Source organism: Callithrix jacchus, chromosome 2 (assembly GCF_049354715.1).
Source record: "Callithrix jacchus isolate 240 chromosome 2, calJac240_pri, whole genome shotgun sequence".
Taxonomy (NCBI): domain Eukaryota; kingdom Metazoa; phylum Chordata; class Mammalia; order Primates; family Cebidae; genus Callithrix; species Callithrix jacchus.
In genome coordinates, this window is record NC_133503.1 from 51,240,235 (window position 1) to 51,265,745 (window position 25,511).

General features: G+C 40.0%; 1 long non-coding RNA gene across 4 annotated transcripts in view; it reads left to right on the forward strand.

The window, feature by feature from the left end:
- LOC144581136 (uncharacterized) overlaps positions 1-25,511 on the forward strand; it is a 316,017-nt gene that overhangs the window by 261,265 nt on the left and 29,241 nt on the right. For all 4 annotated transcript variants that reach the window (XR_013531664.1, XR_013531657.1, XR_013531665.1 and 1 more), the window contains one exon: positions 4,083-4,173. This is a non-coding gene — a long non-coding RNA (uncharacterized LOC144581136). The remainder of the gene's footprint in view (positions 1-4,082; positions 4,174-25,511) is intronic.

Genomic DNA, 25,511 nt, shown 5'->3' on the forward strand with positions numbered 1-25,511 from the left:
TATGATATTGGCTGTGGGTTTGTCATAAATAGCTCTCATTCTTTTCAGATACATTCCATTGATACCTAGTTTATTGAGAGTTTTTAGCATAAAGGGCTGTTGAATTTTGTCAAAAGCTGTTGAATTTTGCATCTATTGAGATTATCATGTGGTTTTTGTCTTTGGTTCTGTTTATGTGGTGGATTACGTTTATAGATTTGCCTATGTTGAACCAGCCTTGCATCCCTGGGATGAAGCCTACTTGATCATGGTGGATAAGGTTTTTGATGTGCTGTTGGATTTGGTTTGCCAGTATTTTATTGAAGATTTTTGCATCAATGTTCATCATGGATATTGGCCTGTAGTTTTCTTTTTTAGTTTTGTCTCTGCCAGGTATCCAAAGGGATACCCCCTTTTTGTAACCCCTTTTTGTAGGGAGGATACAAAAAGGGGTATCCTCCCTAACTCTTTCTGTGAGGGAGTTAGGGAGGATGCCCCCTTTTTGTATTGTTTGGAATAGTTTCAACAGGAATGGTACCAGCTCCTCTTTGTATGTCTGGCAGAATTCGGCTGTGAACCCATCTGGAACTGGATTTTTATTGGTTGGCAGGCTATTAATTGCTGCCTCAACTTCAAACTTTGTTATTGGTCTATTCAGGGTTTCAACTTCTTCCTGGCTTAGTTTTGGGAGTGTGCAAGTATCCATAAATTTATCTATTTCTTCCAGATTTACTGGTTTATGTGCATAGAGCCATTTGTAGTAGTCTCTGGTGGTAGTTTGTATTTCCAAGGAATCAGTGGTGATCTCTCCTTTGTCATTTTTTATTGCATCTATTTGATTTTTCTCTCTTTTCTTTTTTATTAATCTGGCTAGTGGTCTATTTTGTTGATCTTTTCAAAAAACCAGCTCCTGGATTTATTGATTTTTTGAAGGTTTTTTTTTTTTGTGTCTCTATCTCCTTTAGTTCTGCTCTGATCTTAGTTATTTCCTGTCTTCTGTTTGCTTTTGAGTTTTTTTGATCTTGCTCCTCTAGCTCTTTCAATTTTGATGTTAGTATTGTTATGATTGAATTTGATCCTGCCATTTTGTTACTGGCTGGTTGTTTTGCCCATTAGTTGACATGGTTTCTTCACTGCGTTATTGTTCTTTACCATGTGGTACATTTTTGCAGTGGCTGGTACTAGTTATTCCTTTCCCTGTTTAGTACTTCCTTCAGTAGCTCCTGTAAGGCAGACCTTGTAGCAATGAAATCTCTCAGTAATTGCTTGTCCATTAAGGATTTTATTTCTTTTTTAATTATGAAGCTTAGTTTGTCCAGATATGAAATTCTGTGTTGAAAGTTATTTTCTTTAAGGATGTTGAATATTGGCCTCCACTCCCTTCTGGCTTGTAGAGTTCCTGCTGAGAGACCCACATGAGTCTGATGGCCTTTCCTTTGTGGGTGGCTCAGCCTTTCTCTCTGGCTGCCTTTAGGATTTTTTCCTTCATTTCAACCCTGGTGACTCTGATGATTATGTGCCTTGGGGTTGCTCTTCTTGAGGTGTATCTTTGTGGTGCTCTCTGTATTTCTTGGATTTGAATGTTGGCCTGCCTTGTTAGGTTTAGGAAGTTCTCTTGGATAATATCCTGAAGAGTGTTTTCCAACTTGGATTAATTCTCCCCGTCATATTCAGGTACAGCAATCAAGTGTAGATCAGGTCTTTTCACATAATCCCATAGTTCTTGGAGGCTTTGTTTGTTTGTTTATTTTACTCTTTTTTTCTCTAATCTTGCTTTCTTGTTTTATTTCATTGATTTGATCTTCATTCTCTGATATTCTTTCTTCTGCTTGATAGATTAGGCTGTTGAAACTTGTGCATGTCTTGCAAAATTCTCATGCTATGTTTTTTCAGCTCCATCATGTAACTTATGTTCTTATCTAACTGATTATTTTAGTTAGCATTTCATCTAACCTTTTTTCAAGGTTCTTAGTTTCTTTGCATTGGGTTAGACCATGATCTTTTAACTCAGAGAAGTTTGGTATTATCCACCTTCTGAAGCCTGCTTCTGTCAATTTGTCACTCTCATTTTCTGTCTTGTTTTGTTCCCTTGATGGTGAGGAGTTGTGATCACTAGGAGGGGAAGAAGTGTTCTGGTCTTTGAAGGTTTCATCCTTTTTGCACTGTTTTTTTTTTCCCGTCTTCATGGACTTATCTCCCTTTAATCTTTAAAGTTGGTGATTTGGGGAGGAATCTCTGAGTGGATGTCCTTTCTGTTGAGATTGGAGCTATATCTTTTTTGGCCTGTAGAGGCACCGCTGGGCTGCCTCGGATTCAGTCAGGTTGCTGGGTGGGTGGTCTTCCCCTGGGGTTTGTTTGCAGGTGAAATTGGCCCCGCCTTCCCAATGGCATCTCTCCTTCCCTGAGCTAGATCTTCCTGGTTGGATCAAACTGATGTATTCGCTGCCAAGCTCTCTGGCGCTTAGGCTTCAGTTTGAGTTTTGTCGGGGGTGATGGGAGCTGCCAGGCCTTATGATCTGTTTCTCTGCTTTCAACTCTGCCTCTTTCTGTGGGATGGGCTGTTCTGCTGGCATTAGTCCAAACTTCTGCCCAGGTCTGGCTGACAACTTGTGGCACCAGGCGGGAGCTGTCACTCAGATTTGCATCAACAACCCACAGTGCCCCACAGTCTGGTGGGGTTCTCATGGATCATGGGTTGCAGGAGGGATGAGGTAAGCACAGGATCCGAATTGGAGCACCAAAGGGGTGAAGTCCCCTGACCCTCCGAGCCAGCTGCACATTCCAGATGGGGACGGGCCCTGCCCTATCTCAGTTTGCCCTCCCTGGGCCACTCTTGCCCTGCTTTGGCTCCTTCCTTGGACTATTTTCAGAGTCCTTCCAGTCCCCACAAAATGAACCCAGCACCTCACTTGGAATCGTGAAGTCCTTGACCCCTCTGTGTCTCATTTGCTGGGAGCTGCATTCTGGTGTTGCCTTCTCTCAGCCATCTTGGTGCCACCTTGACAATGAGCTTTTTAAGGTCTTTGTCTGTAATATGTCCTTGGAAGCAAGGTGCTCACTCCATTTGCTTTCTAGAAAGTTCCTATGGTTGTGCTATTATTGCTTCTTGACCTTGAGAGGTTGCCTGCTGCACTCTCTGGCTTCAAGCAAGACTTTATCTAATTCTTCCTCAAGAAAACATCTACTTTAAAAATATTCTTACAGAAAAGGGGAATCTATACCCTTTTAAAATGATCTTTAAATAAAATTAGACTCCCAAATAACAAAGTTGTAAGAAACAGTGAGGATAGTTTAAGCCAATTCTTCCATTTTGTATGTGATGCCTAGATGAGGGAAAGGGAAAGAAACAGCAACAGTTTATGTGGTTAATTACTATGCAGCTTGGTGGCTAAGAGTTTGGTGGGCTCTGGAGCTGGGTGGTCTGGGTTTGCGTCCTGCTTCTCTACTTGCTAGCTACATGACTCTGAACAAGTTTCTTAACCTCCTTGTGCCTCAGTTACCTCACTGCAAAATGGTGGTAACAACAGTGCTTACCTCACACGATTGTGGTGAAGATTAAATATGTTTGTAAGGCACAAAATAAACTACATATGTGTGTTTACTATTCTTGTTGTTGACAGCACTAGGATTCGAGTCCACATTGCTTAACTTCCTTGTCTGGTGCTCTTTTCATTTCCTTAAATTCTCTTCCACCAAGATCATTTTTGTAACCAGCTGAGGTTCTTCCAACTTTAGTTTGACCCATGCCCACCAGTTCTCCCCTTAGTCTGGATACCTATGTGGGTCTTACGCATATTAGTTTCACACACTATGGTTGGGACTCTGAGGTCAGATAGACTTGGATTTGAGTTCCAACGTTACGACATAGAGGCCACTAAGCTTTCTTGTGCCTCTGTTTCTTCATTTATACACTGGGGTTAACAAAGAGCACCTACCTTAGTGAGGTTGCTGATAGTATTAAATAAGAAGCTATTTATAAAAGCACTCAGAAGAATGCCAGACACTTGCTAGATACATAATACGTGGTGGTATATTAGTGTTAGTGCTACTATTAAAACTCCTTATGGAATTTTCCAAGTCATAAGTATACTTTTCTCTTGCAGATTATCTGAGTAGGCTGAACCATCAGTGAAAAAGAGGCCACGCATCTCAAAAATAGAACACCTAAGAGTATGAAGCCAACGTGACACTCAGGTGAGTTAGCCATATGATTCCCAAGCATGCAGTCCTTGGACCAGATGCATCAGAATCTTCTGGTAAGTGTACTAAAATATGGATTACTGAGACCCACCCTATATCTGTCAAATCAGGATATTCTAAGGAAGCAGGTCTGAGTGAATATGTATTTTAAAGCTACCTAAACATACTTTATAGGCTGCCAGATTTAGGAATCACAGGATTAGGTAGCCACCTAAATGAAGACCCTTAAAGAGTGCCAAATGTTTCTTTTTCACTCATCCGCTTATCCATCTATTCACCCATCCATCAACCAAACATAGTATCTGGTATTTGCTTCATGACCTGCTACTGCTGTGGTGGATGCAAAGATGAATGATCAATTTTCTCAAAGAATCAATAGTCTAAGAAAATGGATGAATGAAGTATAAATAAGAAAAGATGTGCTATGAAGTATCATGGGGTCCAGAAAAGTATATACTTATTCCAGGCTATAGCAGAAGACTCCGAAGAGGTTTCATTTTGTATAATACCATGACTTACCCTTCAGATCCATCTCTAATTCAAGTTTCTCCTACTTCTGACTGTTTGTGTTAGATACCAGTCCTATGGATTTCTATAGTTTTTTGGAATTACTTTTTATGTATTACAGTAGTTATGTGGCTGCTTCCATGTTTTCCTTAGAAGCTGAGAGCCTGATAAAAGTGAAGACTGCATCTTAATCATCACCTTTTCCCCCACCTACTAGCTAGGATTGGACTCTGCCTAAGCAGCTGCAGTCAGTGCTCAGTAAATATTGAAAAAGTTGGGTTGTTGTGTTGATTATGCAAAGAAGGGGAACAGTGTGTAAGCCTGGGGTGGGGAGCAGGGCTAGGACCAATCATGGAATTTGGATCAAGTTTTGGGCTTTAGTTTTTAGGCAATGAGCATAAGACTATTTTGGAAGCTATATCCTTTGTTTGCAAAAAAGTTAGAAAGGGCAAGAACTAGGGCAGTCTATCACAAAGTGTGGGAAAGGTAATTTTATATGTAAACTATTATAAATCACATTTGAGTTATGAAGTGAGACAATTATTCCCTTTGCAGTTTCATTTCATTCTGTCTAATTATTTCAGGGAGACATTCTGAATTGAGTGCTAGTATTTTCACAGTTCTCTAATACTTTCTCTTTTTAAATCGACAAATAGTAATCGTGTATATTTATGGGGTATATTAGGTATGGAGGGTGGGGTATTCTGTGATGTCTTGATCTGTGTATACATTGTAATACTTCTCTCATACTTTCTAATCCAGGCATCCCCAATCTTTTTGGCACCAGGAACTGGTTTCATGGAAGACAATTATTCCACAGATGGTGGGGGTATGATTTCAAGATGGAACCATTCCATCTCAGATCATCAGGCATTAGATTCTCATAAGGAATGCACAACCTAGATCCCTCGCATGCATAGTTCACCATAGGGTTCATAGTCCTATGGCAATCTAATGCTGCCACTGATCTGACAGGAGGCGGAGTTCAGCTGGTAATGATCGCTCACCTGCTACTCACCTCCTGCTATGTGGCCTGGTTCCTAACAGGCCATAGACTGGTATCAGTCCACAGCCTGGTGCTTGGAGACCCCTGTTCTGTGATGTCTACATAACAATAAAATTGCCTAATGATGCATTTCTCAGAATGTATACCCATCATTAAGTGACACATGGCTGCTTGTGTATTTATATAAATAGCTAAATATGGGTAGATTAGATGTGATATCTCTTTGGCTGCAGGGATAGATGGGCAAGTTTCTAAAACACAGAACTGGCAATGTCTTTTCCCTGCTTAAGAACCTTCAGTAGCTCCCTGCTGTTTGGAACCAGATAGATTCTAAGCTGCCTAATTCAGAATTCTAGCTTAGAGATTCTGCACCTGCATGCTCCCAACAGTCAGTCTCATTTCCTGTCTCAAACATGGGGCTTCAATAAGAATAAACTTTCCCAAGGATAATTTTATACTCTGCATGCCATTAAAGGCTCAACCCTGGAGACCCCTCCCACACTCTCCTCACCCTTTCACCAGGGCACCCTCTATTCATCCTTTCAGTTTCCTCCAGGGAGTCCTTTCCCAATGCCCACTTCCCAGCCCAAGCTTAGTGCTATTTCTATAGATACCCAGAAACACGTCAACTATATGTACAGTTTACCCTAGGGTGTCAAAGTTATACATACTGCTTTAGGAGGGACTTTGAGCTTTTCTTCTTTATGAATTGTGCTTCTGCTTCTGGGTCGGGCAGGTAATTGACACTCAACAAAGGTTTGTTTAGCCTAATTCAGCTGAACACATGGCATTAGTAAGCTGGTTTTGCTGAGTCTGCAACAATTCCGGCATGCATTCCCTGCTTGCATCTAATTATAGTCATCCCGCTTCTGTTTTCTTAACTTGTCACTCCCTTCCTCTGATAACTTTTGTTGTACCTCCATATCACATGGCCTACTTTTTGAAAAAGATGTTTTACATTCACCTACAATTGTCTCAAATTTGCTTTTAAAAGAAACTTTGTGTCACTACCATCATTGAAATCTTTCATCACTTGGCACAAAAGAAAGTTTTAAAAAAATACAACAAAAGACATTCTACTAAATTCTGGCTAGACAATCTCGCCTGCTCTAGTAGATGCACTGAGACCATTAATGAATCTTTCATCCCATCTTGTATCATCCTCTTTGCCACATGACTTTGGGTTTCCCTCACTAACTAGGCAAAGTTTTTGTCTCCATTGCTTGATTCTGAATTCAGCCATTAGCATTTGCTCTGCCCAATGTTATTTTAGTAGATTTGACACATTCAGAAGCATGAAAAGCTCCTGTGCAACTGGGATTGCTCCTCTGCAGTGAGAGCATGCCTGGGACAGCGTACTGAAAAGATGTGAGAAACGCATGAAGCAGAGTCCAGTCATCTTAGTCAAGAACCAGCTGCGAATCTAACCACTAGACTTTGAGGCAAGTCCAGACCAAGGCCAAGGAACCACTGGCCTTAAAGACTAACCTGCAGGTTACTGAGCTAAATAAAAGTTTATTGTTGAAGGGCACTGAGTTGTTTTTGTGTCCTACAGATATTAATGTGGCAACAGATAACTAATATACCTGCCACGATTCTAAGCCTGAGACATGTTTTTCTCTTTACTAAAAAGATAGATTAGAACAAGGGTCCCCAACCCCCAGACCACAGTGTGGTACAGGTCTGTGCCCTATTAGGAACTGGGCAAGCTGGCATTACCACCTGAGCTCTGCCTCCTGTCTGGTCAGCAGTGACATTAGATTCTAATAGAAGCACAAACCCTGTTGTGAACTGCATATGCAAAGAATCTAGGTTGTGTGCCTTTTATGAGAATCAATTTTGATGATCCCAAGGTGGAACAGTTTCATCTAGAAACCATCCTCCTACTCCGCGTGGGAAAAAATTCTCTTCCACGAAACTGGTCCCTGGTGTCAAAAAGGTTGGAGACTGCTGTCATAGATTTTACTTACACAAACCTAGATGGTATAGCCGGCTACACACCTAGGCTACATGGTATAGCCTATAGCTCCTAAGCTACAATTCTGTATAGCTTGTTACTATATTGAATGCTGTGGGCAATTATAACACAATGGTATTTGTGATCTAAACATACCTAAAAATAGAAAAGATACAGTAACAATATGGTATCATAATCTTATAGGACAACTGTTACATATCTGGGCTATTGTGGACCAAAACATTTATAGCCCATGACTATATATGTATATACAATATAGGAGTGTTTATATTTATGTTTATCATACATTTATTTACACATATTTTTCTCTACAAAAATTCCTGCCAGGCAGTTTTCTGGCTTCTGTTTGCAAACCTCCAGTGACAGGTGGCTTATTATTTTGCAAATGAGCCTGTTACAGTCCTGATTGTAACTGGATGAAAAAGATAGACTTGAGGCACACAAAACTGGAAATGGGGATTGTTGCAGTAATCCAGGCGAGCGACATAGAAAACCCAAAATGAGCAGGGAGAGTCGGGATGTAACGATAGAGAAGCGAACTCCTTTGGTTGATGCTAAGTGCCATAAAAATGTGAATTGTATAAAATGTGAATTGTAAAATGGCTGTGCTCACTTTAGAGCCCAAACTTACTGCCTAAACAACTCCCAAACCACACAAATATTTATTTTTCCTTTAAATGGACAAAGCGATGCTGACACCCAGTGGCTGGTTCAGATTTCCCACAGCTCCCAGAGAGAGGATCCCGAGGGAGATGAAAGTCAACTTGCCCAATGCTAACTATCAGAGCAACCCAGGATCTTTAGCTGAAGGGAAATTCTAAATTCAGCCAGTAACACCCAGTCATGTGATGTGTTTGGCATCACATAAAGGATAGCTCCCAGTAAGTTTAATGCAGATAAAAGAGCCAAATTAAACCTGCAGTTGAAAACAGTATGGAATCAAAGACAGCCCCTTGCAATGCAGAGACAAAAGCAATTACCCCGAGTCCCCTGGAGAACTCCTATTCAAAGTACCAACAAGAAATGAAACAGTTAAAGGTCAGTTTCTCAGTCATATCAGTATTCTGTTTTGTCATAAGATGGCAGACTTTCTGCTTTGGGTAGAAGCCACTCAACTCCCATTCTGACCCGGAGTCAGGATGTGATAAAACAACAAGGAACTTGACAAATCAAATGGACAAACAGGTCCAAGGAGTGAAATGAGTTTGCTAAGGTCTAAAAGCAAACTAATGGCAGAGAAGGAACACTAGTGTGCTTCCTGTCTGACCAGACTTAACAGCTGGAGCTCCAGCAGCCATCTTGGGCCATGTGGCAAGGGCTACGATCGCAGGATGGTAGAGGGGGATAGTAGAAGAGTCCAGTCATGAACAAATTCATGGGGCTGTCATACCAACCTGGAGTGTAGACCAGATTTTTATGAACTCTCATACATGCTTGAAATGTCAGTTATCATCTGTGTCATTGATGCTGACCATCTAGTTACCCAATGTCGCCATTTGTGAACATCACAGAGGAATGTCAGAACAGAACTCAGGATCTTCTCACCACAAATTCTGTTTTCCTTTGGCGTCCCTAAATGACACCACCATCCATTGCACAATCAAGAAGTAGAGGAGACATCCTTGACTCAGTCCTGAACCCCATAACTGAAAGAATCACAAGGCTTGAATACATGACTTTATCCCGTAAATTAACCCACTTCTTAACGTTCTCCTCACCATTGCTGCACTCCTTACTGCTTTATCCATTGGACACATTTTGTTTGTTTGTTTATCATCTCTTTCCTCTGCACAAGAATGCCAGCTTCCATGGCTGCCCTAGTTTGCATTTCCCTGATCTTTCTTCAGACACTCTATTTATTACACTCTATTATTTTCTTCATAGCTCTTATCAGCATCTGAAATAATGTGTGTTTGTCTATGAGACTAGTGGTCTCATATGTCTTGCCCATGGTTGTTGACTAATGTAGTGCGAAGAGCAGAGATTTTGTCCATGTGCCTCACTGTTGTATCACTAGCAGTCAGAACTGTGCCTAGTACAAAGTAAGTGCTTAATGAATGCTTATTGGTGAGTAAATATGAATATAGGGATACACATAATGTACATATAGTGCTTGGACAGTAGGAGTATCTGGGGAAGGAGATGCTGGGTTAGCAATTATTTGGTTATAGACTACAACTCATTTTATTTTTGTAGCCAATGGCTGTGAAAGCCAATGTTGCATATCTGACAAGGACTCAAAAAGGCAGTTTGAGGTTTGTTATCGTCATCTAATGATGAAAAAAATATCAAACCTAGCTTTTGAAAGGAGAATTAGTGTACCTGGGGAATGTTGCCTTAGGTCAACTTGGGCTGCCACTTTTAATTTATATTGCTTTCCCTAATAGCCAACATCTATAAAGAAGATGGTTGACTACTTGTTCATGCCACAGTTTAGCTTGTTTTTGACTGAATCCATGAAAGAAAGGAAGGGAGGAGGAAGAGAAAGGAAGGGAGGAGGAAGAGAAGGAAAGGGATGGAGAAGGAAGAAAAAAAGGAAAGAAAGGGGGGAGAGAGAAAGAGAGAGAGAGAAACCTTTTCTATTTAAAGTATTACAAGGGAAATAGAAGGTCTTTCTACCTTCTCTTTTGTTCATTTCCTGACCCCACATTTGAATTCTTTATGTAACAACCAGAATAATTTTTCCCCTCCTCTCCTTCTCTTATTCCTTCTCTCTCTTTTCCTCTTTTCTTCTCTCATTGATTTAATAAAATAAAGTGTATTTATTCCATAACAACTCAACATTAGCATTGCTGGTTAGCAGGGGGCCGCTCATGTGATTTTTCTAGGAGCCTCAACACAGCTCCTTTATCTCAATACTCTGAGCTCTTTTAGGGCCTCAGAGATTTCTACAAATCAGGAAAGAACAGGAAGGATCTTGCATGGAGGGATTTTGTAAGTCAAGCGCATGATCTCTGTAAAATATAAGTTGTGTAGTGTCCTACCCTGCCTAAAACTTTCAGTGACTTCCAGCCACCTTAGAATAAAACTCAAACTCTGACAAATTTAATTGTACATATTTATGGAGTGCAATGTGAGGTGATTTTCAATACATGGATACATTGAGAAATGATCAAATTAGGTTGATTATCATATCTACCATCTCACATACAGTTTCTTTGCAGTGAGAACATTTAAAATCTATTCTTTTGAATTATTAACTGTAATTACCATGCTGTGTAATAGACCACCAGTACCTATTTCTCCTAACTGAAACTTTGACCAGCATCTTTTCTTTCCCTGTCCACACCCGTCTGCCCCACATCCAGCCCCTGGTAACCACCATTCTACTGTCTACTCTTTTTTTTTTTTTTTACTTTAAGTTCTGGGATACGTATCAGGAATGGGTCTGTTGCATGGGTATACATGTACCATGGTGGTTTGAAGCACCTATCAACCCATCATCTAGATTTTAAGCCCCACGTGCATTAGGTATTTGTCTTAATGTTCTCCCTCCCCTTGCTCCCTACCCCCTGACAGGTCCTGGTGTGTTTGGGAGTGTGTCCTCCCTGTGTCCATGTGTTCTCATTGTTCAACTCCCACTTATGAGTGAGAACATGCGAGTGGTGTTTGGTTTTCTGTTCCTGTGTTAGTTTGCTGTCTACTCTCTACTTCTGAGTTCAACTGTTTTTTAGATCCTACATCCAAATGAGATCAGATCATGTGGTATTTGTCTCTCTGTGCCTAGCTCATTTCACTTAGTGTGATGTCCTCTAGATTCATTCATATTATCTCAAATGAAGGAATTTCCTGCTTTTTAAGGAGTAATAGTATGGCATTGTATGCATATACTGCATTTAAAAAATCCATTCATCCATTGATAGGCACTTAAGTTGATTCCATATCTTGGCTATTGCGAAGAATGCTGCAGTGAACATGGGAGTGCAGGTAACTCTTCAGCATACTCATGGCATTTTATTTGGATATATATCCAAAAGTGGGATTGCTGGATCATATGGTAATTCTGTTTTTAAATTTTTGAGGAACCTCCATACTGTTTTCCATAATGGCTGTACTAATTTACAATACCACCAACAGTGGGCAAAGGTTCCCTTTTCTCCACATTCTCACCAACACTTATCTTTCATCTTTTTGATCATGGGTAATTTAACAGGCATGAGGTAATATCTCATTGTTTTAAGGTGCATTTCTCTGATGATTAGAGATGTCAAACATTTTTAAATATATCTGTTGGCCATTCTTGTGTCTCCTTTTGAGAAAAGTTTTTTCAGCTCCTTTGCCCTTAAAATAGAGTTATTTGTTTCCATGTTATCGAGTAGTTTAAGTTAATTATATATTTTGGATATTAACTCCTTATCCAGAATAAACCTATACAATGGTGGCCGATTAATTTTCAACAAAGGTGCCAAGAACACATAACAGGGAAAGAACATTCTCTTCATTCCCTTTAGTTGATAAAACTAAATATCCACATGTAGAATGAAAATTGATTCTTATCTCACCACATATATAAAAATCAGCTCAAAATGGGTGAAAGACTTAAGATCAGAAACTATAAAACTACTGAAATAAAACATAAGAGAAAAGCTCCATGCCATTGGTTTGAGCAGAGATTTCTTATGACCCCAAAAGCACAGGCAGTGAGAGCAAAAATAGACAAATGGGATTGCATCAAACTAAAAAGCTTCTGCACAGCAAAAGAAACAATCAACAGTGTGAAGAGACAGCCCGCAGACTGGGAGAAAATGTTTGTAAATCATACATGGGATAAGGGACTTGCCAACCTCTTTGGTATCATTTCCCATCAATTTTTCCATCCTCCTTTGTTCAGCTCCAAGCCACACAGGCAGGTCTTTTTTTTCCCTGTTCTTAACGTCCTAAGCTTTTTATCTGCCTGGGGGCCTCTGTGTTTATTATCTCCTCTGCCTGGATACCCCCAACTCAGCAAGGCTGGCTGCTTCTCTTGATTTGGCTAATTCAGTCCAGAGAAACTCTTCTTGCCTTATCTATTTAATAGTTCCTTGCCCCTTCCTCAAAGACACTCTGTTATAGTGCATTCCATTATTTTCTTCACAGCTGTAATGACATCTGAAATTATAGGTATTTATTTATTCATGAGGGTAGAGACCTATTTTTATTGTATATGATTGTTCATCTTTGTTAACCAGAAGTGGGTCTGGCACCTGGTAGGTGCAGTACATATCTACCGAGTACTTACTGTATGGCAAATTTTCCTGTAAATACAGCACAGTCACTAACTCATCTGATCCTCACAACTCTCAGTAAGGCACTACTGTTATGATCCCTGTTTCATAGAAGAAACGGAGGCCCAGAGAGGTGAGGTAACTTGTGTAGGGTTATACAGAAAAGTTGAGAAGCTGAGATTCTAATTCCAGGGTCTGTGACCTTGACCACTATACTATACTACTTCCAGTCAGAATCTCGGTTTTTGAAAAGAATTTAGTATCATCTGATCATCTTACTACTACCTGATGCATAGATATACTCTGTGACATACCTTTTGAGGTTTTCTAACTTCTTGAATGCTCTTGTGGCAGAATACCCCCTTTCTTCTGGGTGGACCCAATCCATTATGACATGCTAGTTTTCCCCTCATATTGGGATATACTCTACCTCCTTATAGCTTCTCCCCTAAGGTTCTATTGCACCTGTTCAGTCCTCAAAAGGAATCATCCCCCTGTATCCCAAGGCAGCCCATCTGCACGGTCATTCTCCCGTCCTTTCTGTCTTACCAGCTGAATAATGCCAGATTCTTCCAGGGCATGGTTTATTTTTCTTTCTCGGCAAGGATATTCAAAGCCTCTGCTCAAGAAATACACAGATGAATTCATTTCTTTGTTCCTGGACCCCCCATTTGGGAGCTGTGGGCCAGACATGAGTTGGTGGGGTTTCTAAGCCCATCTCATTTGATTTCCCTGAATCTCATCTCCCAGACAGGGTAGTAACAAAAACTCATATGGCACAAAAGCAGTTCCTTCTTGGGACTGTGGGGGCTGTTATCTGGTGCTCCTTGGATGATGCTATTAGCATTACTTACAGCTCCCATTCCGCCTTCACAGCCTAAAACTGTGAGCATGGGAGAGGCTGATAAAGAAACTGGCTTATATATGATTTTCCTTTCATTGCTGATATGCTTGTCCCTTGTGGGTTTCTTGCAGAATAACAGAATTGTAAAGTGAAGAGAAAAGTTATATCATTGGATTAGGGAATATAGAGTTCCATTGTGAAGAGCTGTCTGGGGGTTGCTGATTCAGGGTGTGAGGCAGGCTGCATTTACAGACAAAATAAAGTATTTGCACCCCCCCAAAAAAAAGGCAACTTGGTACAGGGGAGACTGACCATAAACACCAGCTCTATTTATTTCAGTTACTTTCTCTCTCTGATCTTTAAAATGAGGAACTGTACCCATCTGAAATGACTGTTATGTGTGCCCTAAGTCCTCAGTATGCATTAGTTTAGATTCGTTGGACTTTTCTGAAGTTTCTTTTAATTGGGATTTAAATCTCTATGGGATTTAAATTTCTATCCCAGGCATCTGGCTAAACTTGCTTATTAAGTGAGGTGGTACCATAGAGAGGCAGAGGAATTTCTAGTAATGACAGTTAAATATGCCTTGTGCTTAGTTTTGGGGAATTGCTTTCTTGTGAGTGATTTCATTTCATCCCTGTAATAACCCTATTAGGTAAGGGTAATTATTTTACATTTTGCACATGAGAAATCTAGCACACCATAAAGATTATTTAACTTGCCCAATATCACAGGGTTAGTGAGTATTTGGTCACTGTTGTAGCCCAGAAGACCTAGATCAGGACCTTGCCTTGAACTCAGGTCATCTGATTTTAAACTCCATTCTGGCTCTTCTTTGACTCTTTTTCTGGGCTTGTAGACCTCAGCCTTCTGTACTCATCTCTGTACTTTCCAGGTTAGTGCCTAGTACACAAAAGGCACCAAATAGGCATTTGTAGAACTGAAACAAGTTTTAGCAGCTATGGATAATATATGAATTTTGCAGTAAGGAGCCTAATAGTCCCAGGGTACTATATACGAAGACTTATAAATAAGCTCCCCCACAGCCATCCCAGATCTTGCAAAAGGTTATTCCTGCCTCTATTCTTAGCTTATTTCTGTCTTGGACTGAAACATTTGAAACACCTACCATGAGAAAAACTGTGGGAAAAAAATGGCTAAGCTGCAGAATCTGTTTTTGTAAACAAAGGAAGAGAAATGCGAGCATCAGACATTGCTTAAAAGAGTAGTATTTGGTAATCAGGAGGGTGTACGTTTGGATATCAGTTTCTGATCCAAGCCATACAGATCTTGATAAACATAGATGTCTATGTAACCATTCCTGACTCTAAGGTAGTCAACCCATTCCATATGTTGTGTGGCCAGCACTAGTGACAACAGACTTCCAGCCAAACCTTTAGTCGCTTTTCTCTCTTGACCCATCTCTTTTTGACCTTTCTAGCGCCTGGCACCCTTACCTATTCCTAGCCTCTCCAGCTCCTAACCTCTTGCCTCCTGGGAATTCCATTCATGGCCTCTTACTTGGGCCTGACTCTAGGCATTACTTCTTTGGTTCTGAATTCTGCCTTCCATTGCATATTAGGGTGAATCTTTTTTTTTTTTTTTTGAAACACACACCTTGGTAAGTGTAATTTCCTCCAGTTAGCCCTGTTTCTTCAAAATGGAATTGACCTTATACAGACTTTGTTTTTAATGTGCAGTAACTCAATTCATTCCTGCCTCTATTTATTCATACCTTCATCCAATCAGCTAATACATGTTGATTATCACTTACTTGCTGTGCACACCGGTGCTGGTATACCGTATGACTAGGTTGCAGTCCTTGCTTCACAGAGCCTGGCACACAGAAGGGGATGTAGTGTAGCATAGTTAAGAGCATGTGAATGGATATAGGTTCTAAACATGGCTCTGTTGCTCACTAGATGCATTAACTGTGTGCCTTTGGTCAAGATACTTAATCTCTCAGAGCTTATTTCTCCATATGTAAAATGAGACTATTACCTTGCGGTATCATTGTACTATTAAGTAAAATTATCTGTGTTAGATGTTCAGTACAGTGCTTGACCCACACTACACACTCAGTAGACATTGGCTGTTGTTTTATTAGTGAGGGACAGATAAATAAGAAGATAATTAGAATGTAATGTTATCAGTGATATAATAGGGAACATATGGGAGGTCCTTATGCAGGTTTCAGAAAGTTTCTTGGAGAAAGTGATATCATAGCTAATACCTTAAGGGTGATCATGAGTTAGCCATGTTAAAGAAGCAACATTTCCAGGAAAGGGAACAGCATGTGCAAAGGCCTGGACAAGAGAAACATCATGGCAACATACATGTAGTTCAGTAAGGCTAGAGAAATATTTGAGAGTAAGTGGTGAGAGACAGGGCCAGTGTCCTGCTTACTTCCTTTTATTCTGCCTCTTGTGTTTCCCAGGCGGTGACCCCCATCTCATTACCCTATTTTTCCTCTTTGCACAGGTGAGACTTGCTAAGGGCAAAGGATGCCTGAGTGAAAGGTGCTTCCCCTTGATGACTTACTTACATAATTGCTGATTCAGGTGCCCCATGGAAAACTTGGAGCCATATTCTATTTAGGGACATTTTAGCCTTACACAGCAGATCCAGCTGCTATGATTTGCCTCATTACCTATTAAGAGAACATTTGCATGGACTTAAATGATTTCCTCCCCTTATTCCTGAGACATATTTTTTCATGGCTGACCATTTGTCCAGTAGCAGGCAAATTGGGAAAGTGAGCAGGAAGTCACTAAGACATGCTTTTAATTGACTCCTGGTAGAAACACAGAATGTTAGACTGGGACACTTTGCGGGTCATTCTACTCTATTATGTCATGGAAAACTATGACAATTTCAATCCTAGACCCCAGAAATGATAAAGTATAGAAAAAAAGCTGAGGCTAGTAAAAAGAGAGTGATGGCAAATGATGTTGACAGGGGAAAAGTGGTTGCAAAGCTGTTAAAATCTGACTCTCTGATCAGCTGCCAATGGGCAATATGTCTGCCTCTGCCCCAGCTTCATGCACCCCTAGCAGATATTGCTAGCGGATGGTAGCACTATTCTTTTGAGCCTAGACAGGGCTTCAGAATTCTTCCAAACATAGTGCTGCAGAATTTCACAGCTGAGTATATGGAGTTGGCACTTGTAGTGAAACACACTAACTACTCTGAGTGCCTCTCTTTTTAGATACAGAGAATGTCAGACTCATGAAAAAGAAGTACTTTATCCAACATAAGCATGCACATTAATGGCAGACCTTAAGTTAGAGTATTTTGCTCCTGACCGAAATCTCTGAATTTCCTCTCTTTAAAAGGTATCACAAAGGCCAGTCAAATTATTCTTTCCAAAAAGTATGTTATCATGGTACTCCCCCACTGAGCATCCCTTAATAGCTTACCATTTTCAAGAAAATAAAGTCTAAACATCTCAGCAAATCATTCTACATTTTTCACATCCTGAGCCCAACTCTAGTCAAAATGAATCCCCACCCCTTTGTTTATGCCTTCTCCATTCAACTCGCATCCATGAGTCCTCCAAAGCTTGGGTCAAACCTTTCAGTTTCTCTGAAACTGGCCAATTTCAATCCTATTTGTCTTCTTTCCCTAAACAATTCTAATGATTATGGTTCAGGCCACATTGCTTATTGGAGTTTTAGAGGTTTTAATGATGGAAAATGACAGATGACCAATGTTACCCTAGACTCTAGTTACCCTGAAGCACTATAAAAGAGCAAGCCACACCTAGCAGGTGACCTTTTAGTGTGATAGACCCTTCTTACCTGCAAACACAGCCCAGCTAGAATCCCAGAATCTTGGAACCAATCTGATTAAAATTCCATTAGCTTAAGGTATAGTGAGAAGGGGACAGTGAATGAGGAAGGGGGCTTAGAGAAATCTCCTTTTCCCTGAAGGCCTTCAGTTAACACTTATTATCCCTGCCTGCCCCCACTTCCAATTGCTACTTACATGTTTTTTTTCAATCTGTCTGTGGGACACTATCTCATTAATTTATTAATTTATTAACTTAATTTAATTTAACAAATACCTCCTGCTTGTCAAGCACTGTGTTTAGACTTGGAAATACAAAAATCAATAAGACAAATATTCTTCTTTCATGGAACTTGTATTCAGGTTGGGGAGACAGATAAGATACAAGTAACAAATAATGCCTTTCTCATCTAGCATACTGTGGGGAGACACAGTATATACTCAATATACATTTGTTACTTTCCATTGTTCAATACCTATTTGGATTAATATCTACAGTATATACTTGATGGAGGTGTGTACACATTTATTTGAGTATATGTACTGAATGTTAAAATATCCAACAAGTATCTTTTAAATTAGATTTATAGAGGCAGTTAACAAAGATGTTCCAGGAGCATGGGATGCAGAATGATGTAACCAGGAGTCAGTCCCAAGCTTCTAAGTGCAACTACACTTAGACTACTGCATTCCATGCTGGACTCCACATTGGCAAACTGGACCATATCTGAGGGAGTGTAACCAGGTAGGAATGAGGTCTTACCATGAAAACCTAAAAAGCCTTTGAAGGAAATTGAACTGTTTTGGAGAATAATTTGAGATTTTGTTTGATAGGCAATGGTGGTGATATGATTTGGCTGTGTCTCTACCCTAATCTCATCTTGAATTATAGTTCCCATAATCCCCACATGTCATGGGAGGGACCTGGTAGGAGGTAATTGAATTATGGGGGTGGGTTTTTCGCATGCTATTTTTGTGGTCGTGAATAAGTCTCATGGGATCTGATGGTTTTATAAAGAGGAGTTCCCCTGCATACACTCTTTTACCTGCTGCCATGTAAGACGTGCCTCTGCTCCTCCTCACATTCTGCCATGATTGTGAGGTCTCCCCTGCTGTATGGAACCATGAGTCCAAAATCTCTTTTTCTTTATAAATTACTCAGTCTTGGGTATTTCTTCATAGCAGTATAAGAACAAACTAGTACAGATAGTAATTGTTGGTTGTAAACATTTGAAATGCTAACATATGTAAATATGAATATTTTTTGTTTTCTGTGCATCCAAGAATATAAAACTGGAATCAACAAAAATGCCAAGAGGCAGTCCTTAGTTTAAGTTATTCCCAAATGAGACACATGGTCTTGTATGGATGGAGGCTCCCTGACACTGGAAAAATCTAAGCATAAGCTGCTGAGTTTGTTGTGGGCATTTAAACATTAAAAAGATGTTTTTTTCCCAGATTATCACAAATAACTATGTTAACTTTATATTTAATAATCATTTATTACAAGAATTATTATTTTGTTTTATGGATTAGAAGGCATTTTAATGTAAATTATCTGATTCAATTTTCACAAAAAAAGTTATGTACTACCCCCATTTTACAGTTGGGCAAACAGATTTCAAGAATCTAATCATTGCTATTCACAAATGAACCATGATAAATGGTTTATGGCCCCGCAAACAGCACTTTTTATTGTTTAAAAATGCTTAGACATGCTTGTTAATTCCTTATAAATACAGAAACAACAGAATGCTGTCCAACACATTCTTTGTTTCCTATATGTCCTTGACTTTTCTCCTTTTTGTGAGGGTCGCTGTTGCATACCTCTGATTTTCTGTTACAACATCTATGTTTGCTATTGCAATATCTATGTGTTTCTTGCTGCTTTTTGACCTTTTTACACATTTAAAACATATATGCATTTCCTCTCCAGAAGTTACTCAGCATATTTACTGGTTGATCTAAGAGGTATTCTTAAGGAGCCAAACATATGGAATTATTTACATCATGCCCAGAGAATTTCAACTTTGTGGTTCCTCCCATGATATTACTCCAGTGTCGTCTTTATTCATTCTTCAAGGGTCAGCCTAAATCTTACCACTTCTTAGAAGCCTCTGTGACCCTCTTAGCCTACAAAGTTTTAGATAATTTTTGAATTTATTGTGTATCTTATTTATCTTGACTTGTGTAAATTCTATTTTCACATATATTTGTCAGTTGCATATTCTTGTTGGAGTATAAAATCTTCAAACTTGTTGCCACAACGTCAAACACCTAGGAATGTTGAATAACTAATTGAAGATTTTTAGTTCACCTCCATGGGCTTTAATTCTTCCCATAGATAACATGTTAAAATGTATTTTCTGTTTGCACTAAATAAACAGAAACAGTATGTACTTTTGGCTTGAGGTCCTCATTATTTTAGGTTTAAATCTTGGCTCTGCCACTTTCTAGAAATGTGACCTTGAGATGGCTTATTCACCCCTCTAAGCCTTAGCTGTAATAGGGATCATGATCCTATCTACATTTAAGGGACATCATGAAGGTTAAATGAAGGAAAGGAAAAACATTTTTTTTAGCACAGTGCCAGGCACATAGTTAATGCAAAATGAATGTTAGTAGTTATTGTGAGGGCTGTTGTTATTCTTACCACAGGATCTGTCAGATAAAATGACCTGGATTTGTTTAAATGATTTGGTGCACTGGCTCTCGGGATGTACACTAGTAAATCAAGAGACCTATTTTAGGTATGTATGTATACATTTGTATGCTTGTAGTTATTTATCTATTCCTTGCCTTGTCCTAAAAAGAATTTAAGGCAGCTTATTAACATGCACAGCATATAGCAAAGTAAAATACATTTTAAAATAAAAAACAGTGCAATAGGAAAATTACAGAAGAGAAAAGGAAAACTTAGAAATAAAGATAGTATATAAAATACATGCCATGAACTATTTTTGCCCCAATGGAGGTAGGCTACAAATCTGGTTTTAAATTTTTGAGAAGCAAAGAGTAACACAAGATTAATTACCTGATTTACAGTGCAGAGGAGGCACAAACAATCAAGCTGCTTGTTTTTTGTAGTAGGATTAGAGAGGATTTTCCTATGGCTCCGAGAAGAAGCTATGCAATGCAGTGAGCAACATTCTTGTGGTGGTTTTCAAATGTGTCCACAATTTGTTTTTGAGACACCTCTCTTTAAAGATGGAAGTGTAGGTGTGCTAATTCTCCTCTCTTTAATTGTTGGACATCTGATGTTGGAACATAAAAGGGTGGTTTTCTTCTTATTCTCCCTCTGGGATCACTCACTCTGAAGGAAGCCAGCTGCCATGGTGTAGGGTTGCTCACACATGTCTATGGAGAAGACCTTATGTTGAGTGACTGAGGGCTCTAGTCAACAGCCATGTGAAAGAATCATCTTCAAATAGATTCCCCAGCCCCAGTTAGATCTGAAAATGCATGCAACCTTCTTTGGTATCTTGACTACAATCCTATGAGAGACTCTGGGCCAGAGCCACTCAGCAGAGCTACTTCTGTATTCCCTATCCTCAGAAACTGGGGGAGATAACTCATGTTTATTGTTTTAAGCTGCTAAGTTTTGGTTTAATTTGATATAAAGCAACAGGTAACTATTACATTTCTCAACACTTCCCCACAGTGATCACAGTGAGGAATTTGATGAGGACACTCTTCACAGTGACCCTCAGTTTATAATGAGTGCAACTTATGTGCAAAATGGTCAGGCTTAAGCAGACCTAAAAAAGTCTTTGAGAGCTTACACTTTCATGATGGGAGAAAGACACACACCCACTAACCATGTGAGGGGGAATGGATAAGCCTAAATTAAGGCACAAGAAACAAGCTATGGGAGCTTAGGAGAGAGCACTTAATGTTACTGAGGATTTTATGAAAGTGGTGGTATTTGAGTTGGGTCTTGTAGGATGATATATTAGAATTTCTTTAAGGAATTCTTCATTTAAGTTCCTCAAGAAACAGACTCTGAGATGAAGATTTTCATGTAAAGAGTGTATGGGGGACTATTTTTGGGAACAGCACCTGTGAGGCAGTGAGGAAGCAGAATTAGGCAGGAGGGGGTGTTGGCCTGCAGTTTAGTTGCATCAGAGGCCTCAGCCTATTCCATAATGAATTCTAGAGTTGAGATGATCCTTCAGAATTGTCTGGAATTGAGACGAGGGGTTGGCTTTTATATTCCTGAATTGATTAGTTAATTAGATGTGAGCTGCTTCTTGGGAGGGGACATAACCCTGGGTGAGACAGTTTTATTTGGTTAACCACATTGCTGGACCATCAGCAGGTGGCATTCCTGGCCACTAATGGCATTAATGCTTCAATCCTAAAGAAGGGTCAGCATGGCACCCTACAGCACCTGTTCTACTAGTTTAAGCTGACTTTACAATCATCACAGTTGGTATCAGCATTATCATCATCACCATCATCATCATCATCATCACCATCATTACTTATGGTGAAGGCTCACAGATCTGAAAACCCAGTGGATTGGGCTAGTTTTAAAGGATGGCTGAATTCTGAAGCTCAAACAATGTAATCAGCAATGTGCCTATGTTTCTGGACTCTATTTGCTTTTCTATTGGCTTTATTCATTTTCTCAGGTTGGCACAGAGAAAGCCACTGTAACTGTAGGCTTATCTTCTGCCAACTGGCATCTTAGTGGAAAGAGATCCCTTTCCCAGAATTGCTAGCAAAAGTCCTGGGCTGTTGGTAAGAGGCCTGCTTGGGTCACCTGCATATCTCTGAACAAATTACTATGGGTAGGTGAATATAGGCTCTAACTGGCCAAGTATGGATTATGTACCCGTTACGGAACCATGTCCACACAAGCCACATGGACTGAGTCACACGAGAAGGGTAGATTGTCAAAGAAAACGTAGTTACTAATTTCATTACCCAAAGGGGGAGCAGGCAGATAGAAGTCCTCCACAGGTAAATGGGATGTCAATGGGAAGAAAAGGGAGAGAAGGACCTTCTAAACCAAGGGACTAGCTTGAGGAATGACATGGAAGTGTTAAAGCATATGGCTTGTTGAGTAACTGGCAAATAGCATATACTTATGCATATGCACATTCAATACATAAAAATCTGTCTCCCCCAATACAGAGATAGATCCATATTCCTTTAGTCAAGAGAAGAAGAATGCATTATGAGTGATAAATTATGCAGATAATATTTCATATGCACACAGAGTCCAACCACTAGAGACATCGTGCTCCCCTGGGAACCCTGCCTGAAAGACAATGGGGCAGGTGAAGGAAGGAGGCAGGAAAAGAGTAGTAGAATGAGGTCTGGCAGGTTTTTCTTGCAGCTGGGACAAGGCTGAATGAGGCAGCAATTTTTCCTGAGGCTGTTCCTCATGACCAAAGTGGTGTGGATTGGCTGTGGCAGCCTGGGCAGGCAGCTCTGAGACACATCATGACAGAGTGTGGACCTGATAGGAATTTATGTCGCTCTCTGAAGGGTGGCAGCTTTGTGATTATCAAGGCAGCTGGGAGTGAGTTGTTCAGCATATTCAAAAGGTCACAGTGCCTAGGAGAGAGCACAGGACAAGGATTCAGGCGACCATTGCTGGACCCCTCACATTTTGTAGGGATGTGAACCAGTCAGTTACCTCATCTGTAAAAAGGCAATGATGAGCCCTCAGAAAGGCCCCTTCTAACTTAATGTCTCTGGATATAAGGAGACACAGAATGGTATAATTTGATGGAGAAAAGGTGACTAGATATGGCAGTGGCATACCTTTCAGGGACGGTAAATGGAGGCCTCAAGGGGAGGGCATGGACATACAACAGGAATGTTTGAATTCAATTAAGTCACTGGACTGTCAGGTAGTTTCTGATCTCGCTAAGAGAGATCAAAGAGCCTTAACCACAGCACTGACTATACAGGAATAGAGCTAGAGGGATAGTTTAGTTGTGCTGCATCATTTGAAAAATAAGAAAAAAAAAATAAAGCCCCAGTTGGGTTACATTTTTTATGGTTATATAGAAATATATTAGCAAAGCTGGGGTTTGCACTCAATCTTATGACACTGCCTTGCTTGATTTGAATGTAACTTCCTCCACTAGGAGATCACATGGTAACTACCAATCAAGTGAATTCACACTTCCTGAACTACGAGAAGTTATAGAAGAAAAATTAAAGGAAAAAGAGTTATGTAGGCAGATGTGAGGACTGTCAGAGATTTCTGGAAAAGGTGGAAGGTAGAGTATGCCTGCATCAGGGAAATGTATTTAATTCACCCAGGTAACAAGACACAGTGTGTTCTCAAGAAGAACACCAGGCATCAGCTTCCCAAATCATTTTTCATGAAACATAAAAATTCTTAAAAAAATCCCTGGGCATTAGTAAAATATGTTTACTTTATCTCACTCTGGGAAATTTACAAAGACCATTAAAGGCTCTGAGCTTATTAAATACTCTGGTAAGTCCTGTAGTAAATGAACCTGCTTGACTCTGTTTAATCAAATAACTCTTCAACATATATGACTACTGAAATTCTTTCAACTTCTTATTTTTGTACCTAATAGCTCTTAGCATCCTGTAGAAAATATTTTGAAAACTGCTACAATAGATACATTACATGAATTTGTTAATTTCTCTCTTAATGTCATCTCTCTCTGCAAAATTCCATGATTAGATTAAATGTTTGCCTTAATTCTCTCAAGATCCTTTGATTCTAATAATTGCACATTAGTGGCAGAATTAAAATTAGAACCAAGGAGACTGCCATGGTTTGAATGTGGCCCCCAAAATACATGTGTAGAAAACTTAATCTTCAAAGTAACAGTGTTGGGAGGTGGGGCCTAATGGGAGGTGTTTAGGTCACAAGGGGTATGCCCTTAAGAATTGATTAATTCCCATTGTAAAGGGCTTGAGGCTCGGAGTTCAGCCCCTTCTTGCTCTCTCTCACCCTCTCTTTGCCTTCTGTCAGAGCTTGACACTGCAAGAAGGCCCTTGCCAGATATGGTCCCTTGATCTTGGACTTTTCAACCTCCAGAACACAGAGCCAATCAATTTCTGCTCATTATGAATTACTCAGAGTGTGGTATTCTGATAGAGCAGCACAAAAGTGGACTAAGGCCAGGCAGGGTGAGCTTCTCTAAGTTACCATTGTCTCTTGCCTGGACAACTGCAATAGCCTCCTTGGTGGTCTTCCACCTTCAGTCTCATCTCTCGCACACCACCCACCACACTTCAGTCAGAGAGAAGTCCTAAAATGCAAATAAGATCATCTCACATTGCTGCCACCCAACCTCCAATGTTCCCTCCAGGCTCCCAGGTGGAGATCCTGAGACTTCACATTATACCAGGAAGCCCTAGCTAAATACATCATTAGCCATCAATGTACAATGAAACATAATATTTTTAAGCCAAAATATAATTATTGTATAGTAGAAATGGAGGACATCAGAAATAAAAGTTTCCTTAAACAAGCTGGATACCCAAAGTGCAGTTTGCAGAACTTCTGAATCAGAATCTGCATTTTTTTTTTTTTTTTTTTTTTTTTTTTTTTTGAGACAGAGTTTCGCTCTTGTTACCCAGGCTGGAGTGCAATGGCGCGATCTTGGCTCACTGCAACCTCCGCCTCCTGGGTTCAGGCAATTCTCCTGCCTCAGCCTCCCAAATAGCTGGGATTACAAGCACACGCCACCATGCCCAGCTAATTTTTTTAATATTTGTAGTAGAGACGGGGTTTCACCATGTTGACCAGGATGGTCTCGATCTCTTGACCTAGAATCTGCATTTTAACAAGAGCATTGGTGTGAACAACAGTTTGAGAGGCACTGTCTTAGCGACAATCATTACTGTGTGAATTATTAATGAGGCTAAAGGCTTAGGGTTTATGTACATAGGCTTTAGAGTTAGGCCTGACTTTGAGTTTAAGCTCTGTTGTGGTCTTGTGCAAGTTCCTTAACATCTCTGAATCTGTTTCCTCATCTGTAAAATAGGTAATAAGAAAACTAG